Source organism: Podarcis liolepis, assembly GCF_965112155.1.
Source record: "Podarcis liolepis genome assembly, chromosome: 2".
NCBI lineage: Eukaryota > Metazoa > Chordata > Lepidosauria > Squamata > Lacertidae > Podarcis > Podarcis liolepis.
In genome coordinates this window covers 68,842,897-68,851,715 of record NC_139555.1, presented here as the reverse complement: position 1 = coordinate 68,851,715, position 8,819 = coordinate 68,842,897, and positions in this window count along the sequence as shown.

Genomic DNA, 8,819 nt, shown 5'->3' with positions numbered 1-8,819 from the left:
AGACCCATAATATCCAGATCAAGGGAAGTAATAGCTCAGTACTAGACATAACAACAACAACAACAACAACAACAACAACAACAACAACAACAACAACAACAATTTATTATTTATTATTTATACCCCGCCCATCTGGCTGGGCTTCCCCAGCCACTCTGGGCGGCTTCCAAAAAAATAATAATTAAAACACTACAATACATCAAACATCAAAAGCTTCCCTAAACAGGGCTGCCTTCAGATGTCTTTTAAAAGTCTGGTAGATGGAACACCCTCCCTTCAGATGTCAAGGAGATCAAGAATTACACAACTTTTAGAAGACATCTGAAAGCAGCCCTGTACTGGGAGGTTTTTAACACTTTATGCTTTATGTTTTTAGATATGCTGAAAGCTGCCCAGAGTGGCTGGGGAAACCCAGCCAGATGGGTGGGGTATTATTACTATTACTATTACTATTACTACTACTACTACTACTACTACTACTACTATTATTACCAAGGGAATCAATCATTTAGAAGGGTTTTTTTTCTTAAAGAGTTCTGCCTTTATTCTGAGTGTCAAGATTTGTGAGACCCCTGATCTCTTAGGGATGGGCACCATGTACAACAGGGCTGGTACAATACATTTGGCTGCCTGAAGCAAAGGACAAGGTGGCACCTCCCTAGATGAATCAACTGGCAGCTGAATCTAAAGGGACAATGTCCTCCAAAGGACCTGAGGGCAGCTTAGACAGCTCAAGGCACACACAGCTTTGTCTTTGCCTCACAGCATCTGCTGCTTGAGGCAGCCTCCTCACTTTGGCCAATGGAAGGACTGGCCCTGATGAGCAAGAAGGAGAGAGAGATCGGCCTGCCTTCCCTTAGTAAAAGCGAGAATGGGCCAGGACCTCCTGCTAGCAAAAAGTAATGTGAATCTGCAGCATAGTCCACAAGGGGTGCTATTTTCCAGCTTCCAACCTCAGCCCCATGACCAGTGTGTCATTTAAAACATGAGGAGGAGAGGGGAGTCATTTCCACTTTTCACTCCAGGTGAGGAAATGCCTAGGGCTAATGCCTGAAAGAGTATTTCTGAGCATTTATAAGGTGATCTACTCAAATCTACTTCTGAGCATTTATAAGGTGATCTACTCAAATCTACTACTGAGTCCAAAATCAGAGGTGGAAATGGAGAAGGACATACAATAAACTGTTGTGGGGAGTATAAGCTGCCCCTGGGCTTTATTGCAACAGCAGACCTTGCAAAAAATGACCATCAGCAATGGTCCTTGAGGAAAGGATGCCTTTCTATGCTCCCTGATTGTGGCTGATTGATGGGCCATTCTGGCGGCTCATTATGTGGTGGGGGTGGGAGGGGAGGTTTATTCATATGCCAAAACCACAGCTCTGAGGCCCCCAGGGCAACATGAAGCACCAAGCTCAGTGAAAGGAAGGGCCCCTTTGCTATGCTGCCCTGGATGACAAAGGGCAGCTCTAAACATCTCCCTTATCAAGGCACAGTGAGGAATTGTCACTGAAGCAGTCCTGGCAGCTGTGATCCCAATATTGTGAACCTGGATTCGTCTCAAGAAGCCATCACTTCTTTTTCAATGGCAACCGCAGTGCCTGGAGACGGACAGTCAGGTTGTGCATCCACAGCAGTGACCAGAGGAGAAATGACTGTAACACAGAGTTGCAGCAGCACAACTGGATGTCCTCATCTGCCCCAGCTGCAACAAAACATGTCCCTCCCATATCGGACTCTACAGCCACAGCTGGCGCTGTAACTCTTCAGCGGTTGGACTTCACCCCCAAAGGGGGTGTCTGAGACAGACAGATGCCAACTTTATTTAAAAGTGGTATCTAATTATTTGCAGAGGATCCACTAATCCCTCCTCAGCAAGCCTTCTTTTTTATTTCTTTCTTTAGGGTGGGGTGCAGCCTCAAACCACTCACCTGGAAGGAAGCCAGTCCTTTTGCCACCCTACTTCCTTCTCTTCTGAGAATCCAAGCTCCTTTTCTAGCCATGGGATGGGATGAGGTGAGTGACTAAGTCCAGGCCTCTCTCTGCCTTTTTTGTCCGATTTCCCCAACCACATTTTGCCTCACTTTTGGGGAAGCCTATTGCTACCATGACTCAAAAGGAGGACTTTGCTCCAATTGGTTGGCTGCTGTGGGAACAGGATAAAGGACTATATGGGCCTTTGACCTGACCCTGCAGGGCTCTTCTGATGTTCTTAATTGCTTTTTGCCACCAGAGGGACCCTTCTCCCTTTCTCCTGGGGTGGCCAAACAGGGTTGGGGAGGAACTGTCCCCTGTCCCCCAATTCCATGGTTCCTGCTTTCCCACTGACTCCTCATTCAGCTTGACCCTCCTTGTTTTCCCTACCATTCTGTGGTGGGCTTCACTCTTGCCTGTATTGTGGGGTAGGTCACATCATAGTGTGTTGCCCACATGTACCTGGACATTAAAACATCAGCCATTTTAACCAACTGATCTGAGAAGTTGAGCATAGAGGTCTGTGGTCTCATAATCATTTTTTAAAAAGCAATATATTGTATTATCTGCCATTTCTGTTCTCTGGTAAGCAATATGTTTATAAGCACACACACACACACACACACAGATGTGAACGCTTTGAGTCAAAGTCACCACCCAACCCTGGCAATTTGTTACTTTTTAACTTGTTGGTGAGGCAAAGTGAGCAGATTCAGTCAGCTGCTTAAGCTGCATGCCTTATTCTCCTACACTGTTTGTTACAGTTAAAAGGGGCTGGATCTGATGGGACAATGGACCTGGTTTGGGATAGTCCGGACTCAGTTGATGTATATTTTTATGCTGGCACTTCTGCATGCTTCCCAACCCTCTTAACTCCCCACTGTCTCCCTCGGGTTTATCCCTACAGTTCCTTGTGTTTTATCTATATTATTTTGGCAAATAAAATGTCTTTGAAATTATTATTTATTGTGATTTTTAAAATTTCGGAGGATTTTGGAGAACTGTTAAAACCAGGAGCCATTTGGGCACTATTTTCAGGTGGGATTCAACAAAATACCAGAAAAGCCAGCTTGTGCAATTAAAGGAGTTGATGGCGTCCCTCTAGCATAGGGGCAGCCAGATGTTGGTGGACTACAACTCCCATAATCCCTGATCATTGGCCATGCTAACTAAGGCTGATGGGAGTTGGAGTTCCCCAACAGCTGAAGAGTCGCATATTGGCTACCTAGCTGATGTTCTTCTTAAGTTCTTGGTTTTCTGTGGTCATAAATCCTCTGCAGGCCACTTTAGCTGCTGGCTACTGAAAGAGCCTTGAGAACCTATTGAAAGGAGCAGAGAGAGAGAGAGAGAGAGAGAGAGAGAGAGAGAGAGAGAGAGAGGTCCTTCTGCTTGGTGTAGGCACAGTCGCCCCTCCAGCTATGAAAACAAAAGTGTCAGAAATTGCTGTGTTTTGACTGGGGGGTGAGTCCTGGGAATTGGGCTGGGGTTACCTGCCCAAGAGAGGTCAGCAAGCCCTCACTCGGGTTTCAGGATTTAATTATTTAATAGCCACTCTCTCTCCTCCCTGTTGGGCACTGGAGCAGGATTAACTAACGGCTCTTTTTGCCAAAAAGGAGGGGGGGTGTGCCAGAGGCATAGCTGAAGCAATCAACAGCCTGTTGTCCCAGGTGCTGCCCGAGTTCAAATTTCTGCACTGGGAAAATAAAGAAATATTTCCTCAGATTAATGGCCCTGTTTCACCCTCCCCCGCCCCATTCCCAAAGAGAGCAACACAACTGCATCCTCCCCACCCCCCACTACTCCCAATGCTTCCTTGCAACACAGATTCCTTGGGATTCAGCTTAATTCCCCTCCAACAGATGCAGACGTTCCTTTCGGTTTACTGCCCGAGTATCCAGCACAAGGCACCTACTGAAGCTGTGCCAAGAGGTGAAGGACGCAGGCCTGGCAGGTGGAGGGCAGACGCTTTAGGAGAAAGTGCGCAAGGTTTTTGGTTTTTTGCACAAAGTTAGAGCGCAAGGTGCGGGAGAAGGTGGCTGCCTGGTGTTTGCTGCCTGTCATTCACAGCCGCATTGTGGCTCCCAAAGTCAGATTGGGCATCTCTCGACTTAACTCTTGGCTCCCATCTGCTGAAGAAGAGCTGTGTGCTTTCTTCAGAGGCCAGCAGCTGTGGTTGTGCCTGAGGCACCGCTGGCACCTTATAAAAGGAGGAATCAAATGGTGAGCGGGGTCGTACTGAAACTTTGTACAAACAGGCTAATTGCAAGAAAGCCATCTGAGATGACGGCAGGGATATATTTCAGCAACGAGACATGCGAAAACACTGCCGGAGCTAAGCGAGGGCAATAGTGCCGGCTGGCAGGCTCACAGGAACATCACTTGCACTGCAGAAAAATGGGGTGCTGATGAAGTAGATGCTATAGATCCAGGGATGGCAAAGGAAGCCCAGGATGCCACTGGGGCAGGAGCTCCCTTTTCATGTCCTCTCCATCACAGTGGGGTAGAACATGAAAAGCACAAGCAAAAGACAGGTTGCCTGCTACCTTAGAATCAAACTGGACCAGATCAGCCTCCACCAACATGGTGCCCTCCAGGTGAATCCACCTTCCATCGTTCCTCACCACTGGCTATTTGGCTGAGGCTGATGGGAGTCAGAGACCACGTTGGTGGTCCTATTGACCTGTACCAGCTAGAGAGGCCATAATGGCACCTGCCCTCAAAGAAGCTGGTTCAAAGCAAGGGTTGCCAGAGAGTTTCATGTACAGGACAGAAATGGTCAATTTCAGGGGAGGGCACCATATCCAAAGATGGTTCTGGAGCTGATGTCTTCTTGGGCCAGGACGACTGGTCTGCGTCTTTAAAAGACTGGCCTAGCCTATAGGCACAACTAGATTTTGCAAGCAGGATTCAATTTTATTACTATATTGACATTAGTAACATTTTCCTGGTGACCAATGCACCAGTCAAGTTGTAGAAGAGAGGCTTGTAAGGGAAAGAGCTGCTAATGTGGACGCAAAGCCTAATGTCATGCCACAAAACCCCAATGCATTTCTCACCTTCCCCAGTTTTATTTTCCTAGCTTCCAGGCCTCCAGAAATAGCCAAAGCGAAGACCTACTAAATAAATGGTCAACAGTGGTGGCATTTTTCTGTGTTGAGGAATAATTTTCTACCTCCTCTAAAATGGCTTCTGATCACGTGGTATGGTGTCAGAACTGGCTGCACATCCTCAATTTAAAAAGACTGTCAGAATGAATGGGGTCAATTTAAAATCAGGAAAGAGACATTACAGTAGGAAGAAGCTAATCGGACTGGAAAGGGTTAAACCAGAAAGGTGCCAGATGAGTATGTGTGATGTGAATTGTATTTGTATAGCTAGGTAACTGCAAATAGCCCTTTGCTGATATGAGCACCTTTGCCCCAACCTCTGCCCCATTCTGGGGCCAAGCATCTGTTCTGAGGCAGCCCTTCACATCTCAGCCTGACATATGTACAGAGCAGGTTCTCGGGACCTCACTTTTTAAATTTTTACCTCAGAAAGTTTCACACCTGGATTGCAGAGAGGAACAGTCTTGTCTGAGAGTTTGTCTTTCTCAGTGTGATTGATGCCTGTCTACAGGTAAGAGGTTTTTTGGGCCGATTGCAGTGCGTGGCATTGTTTGGTTGCTGACTGAGTGGACACAGCTGGAGTGTGGGTGTGGCCCACAGCCTGTCTTGGTGTAAGGACAGGTGTAGTCCCTGAAGGGACTAACACCAAAGGGTCTTTTCTCTTTGGACTGCCACAATTTTGTGGAATTGTGGGCCAGATGCTCTGGGTGACAGGCCTTACTGGGGAAGAGGGGAAGTTTGGTTTGGGGCTGTTCCCTCTGAGTGGAGAGGCCTACCACAATCATGGTGGAGGCTTAGATGTTTGTTTGGTTGCTGGCCACCCCCTGTTTCAGCCCTCCCATTCCTATGTTTATGAAAGGCAGGTCAGTCCAAATAACAGCATGTCCATCCATGTCTTGATTGTAGTTGAAGGGACTGACTTGGCATGCATTACTGACACTTGGATGGGTGAGCTGGGTGGGCCTGACCTAACTCTGAGTACTTGGTTACTAGGCTAGACTTGGGCAGGCGGGCAAGGGGTGTGTGCTCCTATTGTCCATAGAAGCACCACCCCCTTTACCAGACGGCCTAGAGCTTAGGATAGATCATGGACTTGAAAGGAGACAGATTGGGGATGCTACCAGTCTATCAACCACCCTGAGTGAGCTGGCTGAGGTGATCTCATGGGTGGACCATTGCTTGGTGTGGTTTTAGAGGGCCCCCAGAAGACAACATCCACCCAGAGGCAGCTGTTGTGCTGGCACAGGATTTCATCGGTTCCGTGAGAACCATGGGGTTGTCTTAAGTGGTCATTAGTTCAACACAATGGACAGGGCACCTTCTATTACTATTTATCAATGTGTGGATCTGTATTCATCAGTGTAAGTTAAGTTGTCCTACAAGAAAAATGCTATGTATGAAGCAGCCGTTTCCTGTTTTCTGAGTACCGTGTTTCTGCCTCCTTTGCTGACTTTGCAGTGATTTGGATGGGTGCCTGGGCCCAGCCTCCTGCCAAAAAGCTTGGAAAAGAACTTCCTGCTGCCCAGGGGGTAACCCTGATTGATCGCCCAAAGAGCGGAGTGACCTAGTCTGTGTCAATGCAACCTATTTCTCAGAGAGCCCAAAGTACTTTCCTCCCGCTCGCTTTCGCTACCCCACCGGGTCATCCTTTGGTGAAAGCTTTGAAATCGCAGCTCTGCTGTGTGCATAGGCCGTGCGTTATACGGATTGAAAATGGCTGCCCTGCCCACTGGCAGCCATTCTCTAGGGAAGCACAGCGTAAAAAAGCACAGCAGTTGCTTCTTGAAAGAACAGATGTGGGAAGAGTCAACTGACACGTTGGCGGGCGTGATGGTGAAGGAAAGAGAGGGAAGCACACATAACAAAGCACTCTGCAGATTACTGTGTGACAAAGAGATATATAATAAGGCCCAACCCCTTCCACTCCAAGAGTGTCTTGTGAGAAGGAAAAATGCCTGTGGCCCTTACTCTGTGGGGCTAGTGGGCATCCCTGTTCCCTTTGTGGTGGGCAGGACCTGGCAGCTGGGAGAGTGTGTGTGTGGGAACCCCAACTCAGGAAACTAGCTGGATTTACTGGGCTACGCTCTAAATCCCCCCTCACAAAAGATGCCTGTTCAGTGAGAACAGGATGCCGAGGATTCAGCTGCATTTGTTTGGCCAGTAGAGCCTGGTGGATTACGGACAATTGGTTCAGCCCTGACAGAAAATATCAGGAATGTTAAACAATAAAACGGCCTCCAGTTGTTGTGGGCTCGGAGGGGCCTCCCCCCCCCCCCCCGCTATCCTGGGCAGGCCCCACATATGCCTCTTGCTTCTGCTTAATCTGTAGCCCTTCCACTAGGAAAGCATGGCAGCTTTTGCTCTTTTTGGTTTACTGATTATTTTGCTGAGTAGCAGCATGGGCTACCCTGGCGACAGTCTCCAGCTAATGGGTGTGTAGCCCCTCTGCTGAAGGGTTTGGGAGAGCAAAGGATTGTGAGAGGTATTGCTCAGACAGTGGAGTCTTTCTTGCAGAAGTGGAACCTGTGGAAGTGTTATATTGCGCTGAGAGAAAGAGAAGTGATTTTTATCTCCTCTCTTCTTCTTTTTGCTTTCAGAGGAGGAATGTGCACACCGTTTCCAAGTGAACCCACCCAAGAGGAGGGGTGAAATATGTCCCAGTGTTTGGCAGGGGAATATAGGTGCATTTATTTTATGACAGGGTTCATTAAGTGGTAATAAGCAAGTCAAATAATGGGGTCAGGTCACTCTGCTAGTTAATTTTTGAAACGTTAGTTTATAGGTTTTCTTGACAACCCCGAAAGCAAGTATTTGTATTTGGGTGCCATAAATGTGTACATTTTGTAACAAAAGCTATAAAAGAGCCCTATGGCACATTAAAGGCCAACCAATTTATTATGGCATGGATACATGCCCACTTCACTAGATGTATGAAGTGCAATCTTTGCTGGCAGGTTTATAAAGGAGACAGTTGTAAAGTGGGAGTTAAGTGGCAATGAGGTATAAAAATTAGTCGGTGATAACTAGAGCTTGAATATATGTTAAATAGCCACACCTTTCACCCTTTACTGAGCAGCAGTTTGGTGATATTTGCTGAGATTAGTGTATTAAACGCTGTAGTGGGGCAGGGAACCATTTGCAAAACAGTCATAGATAGCACCACTATCTTGTCATTGGTGTTAGCATGATAAAACAAAACTGAACTTCCTCATCACCTAGAATATGCAAATGTTCAAAGTTTTAAGATGCAGTACATGAGATTCCATTAGTGCTACTCTTAAAAAAAATTTAAAAAAAATAGTGTAACATTGTGAGAGAAATTCCCAGATAAAGCAGATAGTCAATTGTTAGCCAATTGTTTCTTGAATCTTGGTCATAATAATTAAACTTACAGCTGTGACTTTTGAGGCTAATTGTATAAAGCATATTAGTATGCTTCACAGTATGTGAAGGTACCATTTGGTTGACCATTGTGTTTTTTTTATACTAACAGCTTTCTCATAGGAACTGAAACAAAAAACAAAGTTCTCTTATATCAGAGCTTTCTGAAAGACTAATATTCAAAACAAAGGCAGATCAAGAAGATAAGACACCCCTCCCAAGTTGCAAGCAACACAGGCAAATGCTGGGAGAAGGTTGTGTGCTCCCTAGTAAATTATTTGTAGTAGACTGTAACAAGCCAGGTCTGTTTGGAATCACTCAGTGGTTTCATGGGAAGAAATTCCAGCTGCGGCTAAAGTT